The sequence below is a fragment of the Carassius auratus genome, chromosome 5 (assembly GCF_003368295.1).
Source record: "Carassius auratus strain Wakin chromosome 5, ASM336829v1, whole genome shotgun sequence".
In the NCBI taxonomy this organism is placed as follows: Eukaryota; Metazoa; Chordata; class Actinopteri; order Cypriniformes; family Cyprinidae; genus Carassius; species Carassius auratus.
In genome coordinates, this window is record NC_039247.1 from 11253316 (window position 1) to 11268063 (window position 14748).

The following is a 14748-nucleotide window of genomic DNA, read 5'->3' on the forward strand; positions in this document are numbered from 1 at the left end:
TCTTCACGAGAAAGGTATTATAACCGGAGGCTGTGAAAAAGCTGCGGGGGGCCAACAGATTTGGAGCTAAGTGCTACAAAACATACTGCCAGAGCAGTGAACCGTTCTATGACGGGGATGTTTACGGTCGAGCGCCACCTTGGCTAATCTTGCCGACATTACAAAAACCTGAGTTGGACGGCAAAAGCCACTCGTCCTCAGTCCCCACGCTCTAACATTGACTGTCTCGCAGCTAAGGCACCTCGAGTATCATTGGATTGAGCTATCACTTGAGCGCCCCCTCAGACACTCTGCACAATCCAGCCTTCATAGTTTGAGGGACAGCACAAGAGGCTGACAAAGACGGCCAGTTTATGACGGCTCACACAGCTGCCGCGTTCTCGCTAGCGGCGTGGCCCGATGTTTATCTTGTTGGATTAAATCCTGCCGTGGATACGCTTCAGGATTTTACACAATGAAATGCAGCGACTTTGACGCATACGCTTCCCTTCCTGTTCGTCAGGGACTGTGCCCTCCATTAGAGAGTGCTGTTGGACCGCTAATGCACATCCAACCCTCTCACTGCAGTCCCCATGCTCTAACACTAATTGTCTCGAAGCAAAGGCACCTCAAGCATCATTGGATCGAGCTATCACTTGAGCGCCCCCTCAGACACTCTGCACAATCCAGCCTTCAGAGTTTGAGGGACGGCACAAGAGACTGACTAAGATGGCCTGTAACAGTTGGTTTGTCACGATCAATCTGAAGGATGCATATTTTCATATTCAGATCATCAAGAGACACAGGAAGTTCAGATTTGCTTTAGAGGGTAAAGCGTATCAATACTGTGTTCTTCATTCAGCTTAACCTTGGCTCATTGAGTATTTCGAAACGCATGGACGCAACTGGCCCCGTTGCAACTCCAGGGCGTCCAGCATTTAATTGCCTGGACGATTGTCTGGTGTTAGCACAATCGCAGACTCAAGCACACTCCCATCGGGATCTTGTGCTGAATCATCTAAACAGCCTGGGCTTATGCACGATAATAGAGTGTTTTAATTCCCTCTCAGCGGAGAACCTTCTGGGAATAGACTTGGACTCTCGCCCGATGACCGCAAGACTTCTCTCCCACGCGCTCAGTCTCTCACGTCATGCGTGCGTCACTTCAAAGGGGGTCGCACAGTGACGGTGAGTTTATGCCTCAGACTTTTAGGTCTAATGGCAGTGGCATCCCCTGTAATCCGACCAGCTTTGTCTGTTAGGACACAAAATAGAGGCCATGCTGTCACAAAGCAGCGCGTGTCCCATTGGCTGGTGGAGACTATATCTTTAGCCTATAAGGCCCGCAGACTCGCTTCGCTCTTAGGAGTTAGAGCTCATTCTACGAGAGCAGTGGCTTAACCACAAGCTTTCTCAGTGGTTCTTCTATATATAATGTCCGTGCTGCGGCAGGATGTTCCTCACTGAGCACTTTTGTCAAGTTTTACAATCTGGATGTGAGGATGGCTCCTGGCTCCCGGGTTCTGTCCGCTTGAGCAGATGCTTTCCTTGGATTCCAACTGTCAGGTAAGTCAAGGGGTTATGGTATAGGGTTCCCATATGGTGACATTACCGCAGCATCGAAGTGACCTATTAAAGGGAACATCTCGGTTACGTATGTAACCACGGTTCCCTGAATAGGGAATGAGATGCTGCGGTCCCGGCTGTTCCGTACCTTGATAGCATTTCTTCAGTTCATGGAATCTGAGCGAAATAGCGCACGGCACTCAGGTATACGATGCGTACGCATGCGTAGGGCGGTGCCAAGTGCTATTTGGCCAATAGGATTGGCGGGATGGTATAGGGCTTCAGACATTCGTCACACCGAGGGGTGTTCCCATACGGTGACGTCACCGAAACATCTCGTTCCCTATTTATGGAACCGTGGTTACATACGTAACCGAGATGTTTTCTTTTACTGTCTATGTTTGAACGATGGATCTGCAACACAACCATTTCAAAACTGTAAAGAGCTAAGATAAGGGCTATCTTGGTTTCAAATGCTGTAACTTTTGATTACTTCCTGATGTAACCACAAAATTTAATTTACATACAGGACACAGAACATCACCAAAAATAATTGATCCTACCTTATTTCTTTCTTGACATACTGAACATCAAATATGATTATGAAAATTTCCCCTTGACCACACTAAATGTAGCTATTTCTCAGCATGAGAATATTCAAATGAAAAAAAAAATCCCATAAATATTTCTATCACAGTTCCTTTTGATTCTCCTTGCTACTGTCTTTCATTATTTATATGAGTTATGATTCATTATTTTGTGTATGGCACTAAAAAAACAACAGTATTTAAAATTCCTTATTTACTGTATGTCTTGAGATATTTAATGTCAAATAAGACAGATATTTAAAAAAAAAAAAATAATAATATATATATATATATATATATATATATATATATATATTGTGACGAGTCAGCTGCCTCCTCCCTGATTATCACCGGCACCCCGTCCTAAATCACCGCCCTTCACCAGGCTCCCGACTGGAGTGGGTGTGTGAGAGGAGGGGCGCTGGACGAGTCAGGGCTGGCGGCGTGTGATGGGGCACACCTGAAGGAAGTGGAGCCTCATTACCGCCGCTGTTTAAAAGCCCAACGCGCCTCTCCTCAGGAGACCGGTCTCTTCCCCGTGCATGCACACTGGTGTTCTCGTGGGTCCAGGAAGGGTGCGTTGAGGGACTCCCGCGCCACCAAGACGTAAGCTGCCGGACCCGCGATCCGGATGGGAACCGCACCCGTATACACGGCCGACGGGCCAGGATGCCGGGCCGTCCATCCCCTACCAGCGCCGCGGCCAACGAGAGAGACGCGGCCACTAGGAGAAGCCGCCGCCCCTCGCGCCCCGGACCGAGGAGGGGAGCGCGTGCGCGTGCGGCCGCTGGACTCCGCCCCTTGCCTGGACCCTTCCTCGATGAACACTGCCCGACCTACACAAACCCCGCAGCACGACGAGGACACCAGATTCCCTGTTATTTTGGCCACTTTTATTCCTTGTTATTTTATGATTTCTGTTAATAAAAGCCTCTCCGAGGCCTGACGCCACGCCCACTGTGTCTGTCTTGTGCTCCTCCCGTGACTATATATATATGTATATAAATCATTGTTCAATTCTGTTGTTTTATATAAAATAGGAGGCATTTTATATAACTTTGGGCCTTCAACCTTATCTCACTTAAAATCTAATACTGATATCATTTTAAATTCAAACAGAAAGTATGCATTATAACCCAATTCATTCAAATCTAATTGTATATATTTATTTTCAATTTGACATATTTTAAACATGTTGAACACTTGTCCCTTGAGTTCACTGTCATTTCCGACGACTTTCTTCCCCTCCTGTCTTCGAGATCTCCATCCGGACCCGCTTTGCTCCACTGCCCACGTATCGACGAGGACACGAAAGGTTCAGTAGACTTTTTGCTTTAAATTAATGGTTGTTGTCATGAGGTCGCAGAGGAGTAAGTGGTCGAGAGGAGGTTCAGCATCGCTCTCCACCATGGCCCCCCTTCCGCCCGGGACTCATGTGGGACGGATCAGAGCCGCCATCTCACCATGGTGGACGGAGAAGGGAGAGTAAGCGCACGTCTGCCGAACCAGCGCCACTGCCCATGATGGCCGCAAGTCCAGCGCCACTGCACAAGATGGCCGCCAGCCCAGCACCACGAGGCAAGATGGACTCCAGCCCAGTGCCACAGCACAAGATGGCCGCCAGCCCAGAGCCAATGCGCAAAATGGCCGCCGGCCCAGCGCCGCTGCCCAGGATGGCCACCAGCCCAGCACCACTGCCCATGATGGCCGCAGGTACAGTGACATTGCACAAGATGGACGCCAGCCCAGCGCCACAGCACAAAGTGGTCGCCAGCCCAGTGCCACAATGCAAGATGGCCGCCAACTCAGCACCACTGCCCAAGATGGCCGCTGAAAATTTTTTGGATTATTTTTCTATGCTGACCAAAATCCTAGAGATTTTCACGTCACGTCTGTGACGTACAAGAAGCGCCACAGTACAAGAAGGCCGCCATTCCAGCGCCACTGCACAAGGTGGCCGCCAGCCCAGAGCCACTGCACAGGATGACAGCCACAGCTGACCCTCCAGAGTCAAGTCAGGTTCCCGTTGATCCTCCAGAGTCGAGTCAGGTTCCCGTTGATCCTCCAGAGTCGAGTCAGGTTCCCGTTGACCCTCCAGAGTTGAGTCAAGTTCCCGTTGACCCTCCAGAGTCAAGTCAGGTTCCCGTTGACCCTCCAGAGTCGAGTCAGGTTCCCGTTGACCCTCCAGAGTCGAGTCAGGTTTCTGTTGATCCTCCAGAGTCGAGTCAGGTTCCAGTTGACGCTCCTCCTGAGTCAGGGTTAGTCACCATTGACCTTCCAGAGTCAGGGCTAGTCACCGTTGACCTTCCAGAGTCAGGGCTAGTCACCGTTGACCTTCCAGAGTCAGGGCTAATCACCGATGACCTTCCAGAGTCAGGGTTAGCCACCGTTGACCTTCCAGAGTCAGGGCTAGTCAACGTTGACCTTCCAGAGTCAGGGCTAGTCCCCGTTGACCTTCCGGAGTCCGGGCAAGTCACCATTGATCTTCATGAACAAATGCAAGTCACCAATGATCTTCATGAACAAATGCAAGTCACCAATGATCTTCATGAACAAATGCAAGTCACCAATGATCTTCATGAGCAGAGTTAAGTCAGCATTGATCTTCTGGAATCCAGTCTAAACACCATGGGATTACCAGAGCCTCCCCACGTCTCTGCTGAACTACCGGAGTCTCTCCTCGCCTCTGCGGAACTTCCAGAGCCTCGTCACGTCCCAGCCGAACTCTCTGAGTGCTCGACTGATCCTGTCCTGGCCAAGGAGGCTACCCTTAACTTGTTCATGTTCTCTGTTTCAGACTTGCCCAACCAGACTTGCTCTCCCGTCAATTCGATCCCACTGTGGTGGTGTTCAGCGCCACCCTGGTGGGCTTCGGTCTCGACCACACGGACATCGTGGTCTTCTGCTCTGCCCTGGGGGACTTCTGTCTCGACCACACGGATGTGGTGGTCCTCTGTGCCTCCTGGGTGGGCCTCTGTCTCGACCACACGGATATGGTGGTCTTCTGCTCCGCCCTGGGGGGCTTCGGTCTCTACAACACGGACGTGGTGGTCTTCTGCTAGCGACTCACTTTCCCCATCGAACGACTCACTTTCCTCTCGCAACGAACGACTCATTTTCCTTCTCGAGCGATTCACTTTTCTCACAAGTCACGCAGTGAACGACTCACTTTCCTCACGCAGCGAGCGACTCACTTTCCTCATCGAACGATTCACTTTCCTCACGAGTCATGCAGCGAACGACTCACTTTCCTCACGAGTCACGAAGCGAGCGACTCACTTTCCTCAGCGAACGATTCACTTTCCTCACGCAGCGAAGTTTCGCGAACGATTCACTTTCCTCACGCAGCGATCAACTCACTTTCCTCAGCAAACGACTCACTTTCCTCACGCAGCCAGCGACTCACTTTGCGCAGCCGGAGAGTCACTTTCCTTTCGCAGCGGAGCACTGACTCTCTCTTCATGTAGGGACCAAATATTATAATTAAAGTGATTTCTATATTGCTTCCAAAAGAATATTTCGATATATTTAAATATTCAAAAAGGTTTAAAATATTTTTTTTTACTTTCATTAAAATATTTCAATTAAATGAAATAATTGACTATTGCAAATTTATGAATCCATGGTTAACTTTTTTTCGGCACTCACTGGGCTATATGTATTGAGACATTTCTTAATTTATATTTTGTAAAAAAATAAACCTGAATTTTAATCTAAACATCTGTATTTTCATACAATTTCATAAATAAGTAGGCTATAATATGCCGCACCACAGGCATATCGTGCTGTGTGAACGCGTTCATGTGATTGGCTTATAAGTAAACAATCCCCCACGTGGAGAGCATTCTTGTGATTGGCTTAAAGAAGGGAGATATCTGATTGGTTGCTGATCATTCCCTGTTTAAAAAAAAAACATTTGTGTGTCGTGCCAAGTCAGGGGAGTCTCAAAATTCACACACAAATGCAGTTAAGTTCACAGACCGCAAGCAGTTTGTAAATGAAGATATATGTGTGTGTGCATCAGAAATACATTTCTGAATCTTGTCCTGTGCATTTGTGAATCTTGACTGCATTTGTTAATGTTGTTTGCATTTCTGAATTGTGTGTGTATTTCTGAATTTTGTGTGCATTTCTGAATTTTGTCTGCATTTGTGAATCTTCTGTGCTTTTTAAATTTTGTGTGTGCATTTGTAAATTTTGTGCGCATTTGTGTATCCTGTGTGTGTATTTATGAATCATGTGTGTGCATGTATGAATCCTGTGTGTGCATATGTGAATGCAGTGTGTGCATTTATCTTTATTGAGACTCTTTTGGCTCTATATTGGAGAATCACCCAACTATTAGTGTAACTAATTACTAATAATATTTCAGTAATAATTTTACAGTTAACATCCATAAAACAGCTTAATTACTTAGTTACTAACCCTTTAAGTTTGTTCACTGTTAAAGCTAGAATGTCTGGTAATGTGTTTATTTAAAAAAAAGTCATGAGTGGTTAGATTTTCATAAAACTGCAATTTAAATATATTATTTCTATAGGCTATACAGAAAAAGAAAGAAGAAAAACAGAATAATTAAGCTGAATAAACTCATCTTTAGCATGTTAAATGGTGGTTGACTAGTCTATGAATGGTCTACCCCCCAAGCTCACAGAAGTGGTTTGACCCAAGTCCTCAGCAGCCAATGACACTGACCTGTTCAAACTGATTTTTTATGCTTACTTCATGTGTATTTAACATGTATTTCACATGTAAATCATGCATATTTAACACTTTGAATGCACGTATTTAACACATTTATTTTGAAGACACGTGAAGACACATATTTAGCGCGTTAAATAAGTGTTCTTTACAAGTGAAATACGGATGTTTGATGTGTTGTTGACTTGTTAAAATTCACGTGTTTTTGGCACCTTTGGCTTTCCATAAAACGAACCAGGCTTTAGGGGTCAATTATGCGCTCCTGCACGGTTAAGATTGCCTAGTGTGAGCACACCCTAATTATTCTCCCACATCTCACACACACAAGTCTCTACCATCAAGTGTTGTCCCACGCAGCACTCTGCTGCGATGGTTCAAATGGAGGAAATATGTATTTACACAGTTTATACATCTAATGACAAGGGATAATATATGCTATAATGAGAGATGGGTGTTAATGTGGACTACTGGAGGTTATAACATTAGTTCACGCTAGCTAGCAGCTAACTAAACCAGCTAGCTAGAGAGATGCTACAGAGATGGAATCTGGGAAACCTAAGCAAAGCAAAGGTATCAGGATGAAGTAAACAGTTCCTTTCATTTCCCAAATTCCCACTTAGTTCAGTATATACAATGGTTCAAATCACTGAGCAGGAGTGGGATCTGCGCCCAGGCAAGTTGACAATGTTCTGAACACAGACACTCGCACACCCACGGCCACCCACCCTTCTACACACACACACACACACACACAAAGAGCATAGAGCTACCGGATACTTTTAGGGCTAGTTTGAATTGCAGTGAACCAGGTGTGTTGAACAGAACACCCCAGAGTGAAGTATCAGTTTGAACGGGATTATTTTTACAGATGTGATATGATCAACTAAGAGGAGGAGTCAAGTTACATGCAAATCAGTCTGTGTCTACTAACAAGCTGTGGACCAAGAAGCTTGGAGACTGCACTGGACACCAAGTGGATAAAGTGATAGTGACAAGGATGGATTCTGGGACTGTTGCAGGTGAGCATACATGGGTTGCTGAAAATGAGGGGAGGCGTGAGCCAGTTAGAGGTAAAACTTAAGCATCGTCTTTAAAGAGTCTGGACTCCTTGAGAGAGCTGGGTGCTTATCAGTTGAAGCATGAAATGAATGACTGCGGTGAAGGGTGTGGTTTCTCTGAAATAAATATAGCAAGATACTGTAATGAAACCACTATTACAAGTATTATTATTCATACACAACTCCTAACAGTATCGCCATGACTCATAACAGTATAAACATTATAACGCTGAACTTTGTAAATAAACAACTATGTTACAAGAACCAGTCCCTCACTGTTAGGGTACACCACTGGAGGTAACGCACCACTCCACCCCATTAAGAGGACATTTAGGAGTCACGCCATCAAGTCAGCAACACTGGAGGAAGTGTAACCCCCTTTTTTTTTTAGTTCAATATAGCCTCAACCTCTTGAAACACTGTAAGCAGTACTTCCTCAGAGACCGTTTGGACTCCAATGACAGTATACAGAGCGGTTTTAACAGACTTGATCTCCCTCTCCCATGTACCCCCGAAGTGGGGAGATGCAGGGGGAATGAAGCGGAAATCATTCTTCTGCTTGGTGAGGAGTTGTTTGAGGTCAGAACCTGAAACTGTTGAACCATTCACTAAGGTCTTTCTCACCTCCTTTAAAGTTTGTGCCCTGGTCTGAATAGAGCTCTGCTGGACTCCCACGGCATGCAATGAACTCATTTAGAAGGAGTCAGAATCCATAGCATGCAGGAGATCCTGTCTGAGAACAAATCCTCCAGAAGCAAGTACCTCCCTGAGTCTGTCCACCAGTTCTTTGGCCTCATTTGCGGTCGAACACTCTGGAGGCAGTTATCCACATAAAAACAGCACTCCACCGAATTCTGTATTCCTTCACCTGGCACACAATCTCTTGAATGCCTCTGGAAGGTGAAGGTGAGCAGTGCCAAATGGTAGAACCTGCCACTAGAAGACTTCAGGGGGGTTATTGCACTTTATGTCCCTTCATGTCCCTTCAGATGAACCTGAGGAGTGGCTGGTCTTCTGGTAAGAGCCGAACCTGGTGTAACATGCCTCTGTTGTCTCCACTATCCAACACTGCATGTTCCCTGAAGCATAATAAAACTCCCAGAAAAGAGGCTCCCAGTGTTGGTCCAGAAAGGAGGGTGTCGTTGAGGCTTCAGCCTTGGAATTGAAAAGAGCAGTTGAAGACTAAACGACTCTTCCAGTTATGACTTACCAAGTGATATTTTCATTGGTGGTTGAGGCTTCACCTGGGTCCATCCTCCTGACTGCTCCTGCTTCCACCAACTACTGAATCGCTACACAGTACTCTTCAGCTTGTAGAGGATCCCGGGACATGCATCTCTGTAGACTCCTGAGGCTGGGTAGGATGGCTTCCTTGGGAGCTCTGAGTTGGGAAACGCCTTGCTTCCTTAGCAGGGGCATGGCATGTCTAAGGATGCCTGCGACCTGTACTTGCCTTTTCCTGGTCTCCAAGTGCTCTTGCGCTTCCTTATTCTATTTTGATCTCACTGCCAGTTTGCTACTCAGGTATACCAAGATGTCCATCTTGCAGAGCTTCTCCAAATTCTGCATTAGCTCTGTCATCTGGTATGAGACACCAGTGAGGAGACACTGCTGGATACTCAGGGCCCACTGGAGAAGGTGTGCAGGTCCTTGGAGCATCGATCCTAGCCTTGTTCGAATTGCCACCGGACCTCCAGGAGGGCCAAGTCTCACAGGTTCAACAGAGGTAAAAAGATGGGGGTAGTCTGCACCAATCAGCACAAGTTGCTTGATGTCTTCAAATGGGTCAATTGGGAGGTCTGCCAGGTGCTGTTACCTCACCTTACTTCAGACTGGTGATGGGGTAGGAGTGGTCTGTTAGACCCAAGCGTTGTGAAGTGAAGGCCTCCACTATTTAGTAAATTCTCTTGGGATTAGTTGGGGATCAGATTTTGAATTAAACAGCGGATCCCTTCAGGGTTTGAACCTCCTGTCGAATTTTGTTGAACTTCAGGCTTCTTATGCAGGCCCAGTTTGTCAACTGCCTCAGGGAGGAGCAATGTCCGCTCTGATCCATCGTCCAAAATGGAGTAATTGTTTAGTAACTTGTCTCTGTTGAGCAGGAGAACTCGATGACTTTCAACAAAAACCGGGCATAGGACGATGGTCTGTCTAAGTAAAACACTTCTGTACTGCTGCTTACAAGACAGCTTCCAGCTTTTGGTTGTTAAGCGTGTGTTGACATCATGCAATTCCCTTAAATGCTTTCCTTGGCACATATTACAGAGCCTCTTGATCACATTGCGCTGCTTGTTGTGCTCTCCCCTATCTCCAGCATCTCTTGTTGACTTTGATCCACTCTATGACCTCCTCTCGGGTGAGTTTCTGAATAGCTGGACACTTATTTAGGAAGTGTTCTGTTCCTCTATAATATGGACAGTAGGGTTTCACTTTGCCTTTCTGTCTCAGTGCGGAGGAATCCTGGCCTTCTTGTCTAGTTGCTTGGTTTGACATATGGCTCTCAGCCCCTTGTAGGACCGTAGCTATGGGTTTGCTGTGTCTCTCCTCGGCTCGGTAGCCAGACAGGTGCGGATGGCAGATGGGCTGTTGTATCCTTGACACCATGACTCGTATCGAAGACATCCTGCCATGTCGAGCAGTGTATGAGTATCCAGGACCGCATCTCAGCTCGACTTCTCCGTCTGGCCCTAATGTCTGTAGCATACCTTCAAGTGACTGTACAGGCAGAGAGAATTTCTTGAAGGCTGCTATATCTCCCCTCCTAATTTCAGGCGAATCCATCACTGCAGCAATCTGCTTCAAGGCTAATATTTTTCATAATATAAATGACTACTGTGAAATTGAGACAATTTTACCAATTGCACAGAGACCTTTAAAAATGACACCAAATATGAAAAGATTATGATCATGAATCCTGAAGATATAGTAGATGTTTTATGTGAGGATAGCAACTTCAGTTCTTGGTATTTCTCTGTCAACTTTTAGTGACCTGGATCATGTACCCAGTGGGGAAGGATGGGTGAAGGAACCAAAGAGTTGGTGGAGCAAGTGATTGCATTTGCATTGTGAGTGATTGGCTTCACAAATAATTAATTTAGTAAGGAAATAATTTAATTCCTTTAGATTGTAAAAATGTGATCTATTTTTAAAGCCTAGTGTCAGTGAAGATGGTGTGGTCAGTGGAATTCTGCTGTTTATGAGAAATGTGAAAGAACATCACCCAGTATTCTACTAACATGTTGCTCTGATGACTGAGGTAATGTTATGACAGGATATTTTTTATTGACTATGACTTTCGTGGTTTCTGTTCACACAGACTCTGGAGAGATGGTGTGCAGCTTCATGACATTTGAAGTTTACTGCCGATGGAGAACTTCTGGGAAATTGACAGACAGCACTTTCCAGCAAGTGGGAAGTTTTTTTTTTAATCAATTAATTAGGTCAAACTTGCATTCACTAATTCTGGAGTAAGATTGTAGAAGAAAACTTTCGGTCCTCTTCGGACTCTTTCTAATAAGTGAGTTAAAGTGTTGCAACTATGTATAGTGTTGGGTTTGTCTTGTGCATCAGCAAAAAGCATTTTCGTGTTTTTTTTTTTGAGATTGTTTTGTCAATAAATGTAGAGGATTTTCCATTTTGCATTTGTGTTGATTGTAACTAGAGATATTTTATTTTTATTTAAATATACTTCATTTCAACTTCATGCCAGATATGACATTGAAATAAATTTAGTTCACATTAATCTGATTCAGAAGTACATTGTAATAATAAAACTCTATGATCACGGGAAGAAGGAGGCAGGAACCGGCTGATAATCAAATAATATTTTAATAATCAAAATAAACACAATACAGCGCGGCAGTCCCTTGCAGCCGACTGCCGCGCACAAACAAAACCAAAACACAAACTAAAATCCAGGCCTGGTCCTCTCTCGTCCTTCACTGTGATCGCTCCCATTTTAAATCCTTCCATCTCCTCCGTGGGATTCGAGACCGGTGGGTCGAGCAGGTGTCGCTCATTTCCAATAACTTCCCTGGCCTCACCCCATTCCCACGGCTCTCGGCCCCGCCCCACTCGCCACATACATATTTACCATGAAAAGTACATATAAAATATACTAAAGTCCCAATTAAGTGGTACAAAAATATCACTCAATTTCAACTAATTGATATTAATGTAATTTTAAACTGTAATAAATTTAGAAATTAACTACAAATAATATGCATTTGTGGTTGAAAACATTACATTAATTCACATTAATATATTGTTAACTGTATTTTAGTTCACATTAATTACTTTTCAGTACATTAGTAGTACAATTTAACCATATTTTAAAGAGACTGAAAGCAATTATGAACATAAAATTTTACATATAAAGATGTACTAAAAAGTCCTACTTATGTGGTCTAAAAAAAGAATCACTCAAAAGTACAAATTATTGCATTTAATATAACGTTAAAATGTGATTAATTTGAAATTCATTACAAATACCATGTACTTAAGTGGCTAAAAAAAATGTATTGGCATTTATGTGTTCTTTTGAAAATATATTATTTACACAATAAATACACTTTATTAAAGTATACATAAGTGCACTTCTTTTTCACAAGGCTTCGGAAAAAGACAGTTAGCATCACAACCGTAATACAGGCTAACTATAAGATGTAGGCTAATTTGAGCTCTTATTAATGAAAGTTTGGGCTTTTAAACATTTTATCTGTAGATGAGAGGTTTTGATAGCTTTGCAAATGTTTTGCTGGTAATTTGTCAATAGATAAATGGAAGTACATTAAGCTAATTAATTTAAATTAAAATTCTGCAATGTAGAGTCTATCGGTGACGTAACTTAAATGCAGGCTAAAATGGGCAGAAACTATTTCAAACAAGGCTTGATTTTTCATTGTAAACAAATATCGATAAAAATACTGTGATTTCAGGAGCATCAGAAAAAAAAACTCTAAAACAGAGGGGAAGTTCTAATGGGTGCTGCTGACAGAGATATAGGATTAGGAAACACAGGTAATCTGAAAAGGTTTATTTAACAACTTCATATGCATTTTTCACTATATATATATATATATATATATATATATATATATATATATATATATATATATATATATATATATATATATATATATACTCTTTTTTTCTTTTACAGTTTTTTTTTTCTCCCCCAAAGCAGCTAAAAGCCCATTCACACCGCCATAATCCAACAGGCTAAACACACTGTCCAAACAAAATGAAATAAGCATGTTTTTTATAATAGTTTTTGTGGTACTGTAAATTGACCATAATGCTTTATGTAGGTGTGAGATTCATTAAACTTGGTTTGCTATAATACATCTATTCATAAGTGCACCAGTGTGAAGCACAATTCCCTGCACATTTGTATATCCATCTTTGTCATAGTATTCTTTCAGTAGTTAAATAACTGATTAAGATGGTCTCTGGCTGCCACCTACCGGCATAACAATGTAACCTGCAACGAAAGAATCCCAGGCGTTATATTGCTTTTTTTTTCTTTTCTTTTTTTCTAAAATGATGTGTTGGTTAATGATGGCTCTTAAATATTGAAATGCAATGTGTTGAATGCCTACTAAGACTTGCATATTTGTGCATAATGTTTTGACCCTGGCCTGGATGCATACAGAAGGATAATATTTTATTTATGTGCCAGAAACATCATGAGCATTCATAAGTTCATGCTCAACTGGTGTTGATAAACTCTTTATATAAATAAGTTAATTCAGTTGACATTGTCGCTGTTTTAAATTGCATTGTCTTGAGATTATTAGTACATTTCTGGGGCAAATTATAATCTATATAGAATGAAAACATTTACATATATGTAGATTAAATTTATTTAAACAGTTTGAGTAAATGGGAATATATTCTGTGAAAACATGTAAATGTATTTACTTGTATGCAATGTACAATAAAAAGGAGCATTAATGGAATATTTACATTTTGTAAAATATATTTACATTTATAGAAATCTAATATATTTACATATACATAAATGTAATATGTTAACAAATATTAGAAATTAATATATATATACATAGTCTGATATCTAAATGTATTTATATATAAAGGATATATATGTAAATATATGTTTAATATATGTGAAAAATATGAAAAAGCGGACATAATCAAATATTTAAATATATTTTCTTCAATTTAAATATAAGATATTGAAATATACGAAAATGTATTTATCATTAATATATTTCAAACTATGTGAATTCTGTATGGGTATCAGGCGAGTGTGATTTCACAAAGTACGACATGTTCCTGGATCAACATCCTTGTTGATCCTGGAACAACATTCCAATCAACCAATCAGAATTGAGAAATAACTTTTCAGGAAATATCTGTTTTAGGCTTACAACCAAGGTTAGGTTTAGAGGTAGCGAATGGGTTAAGTTTATATTTTTGGACAATAATGTTGATCCAGTATCATCAAAAGATGTTGATCCAGGAACATGTCTTACTTGGTAAAATCACGGCGACCATGAGTATCAGTTAGGGTGACCACCCGTCCCGCGTAGCGCGTGCGCGCACAGCGTTTGAAGCCCAATTCATGCGTCCCACAAATTGAGACTGTGTCACGCATAATCAATGCTTGCTCAAAAAAAGTTGTTCGCTCTATATCCTCGAGCCCCAGGCAGCCAAACGAACATTACTTGACAGTTCAGCAAGCTACTATTGCCAAACCCACCTCAGTTGAACTGCTGACTAGGTTGTTGTCAACTTTTTCGTTGTTGTCATGACAGCGCACGCACATGCATACCAGACGCACTGGGAAGGAACTTTAAGATGCATGCTTTCCAATTCGAAAAATGGAGAAAGTG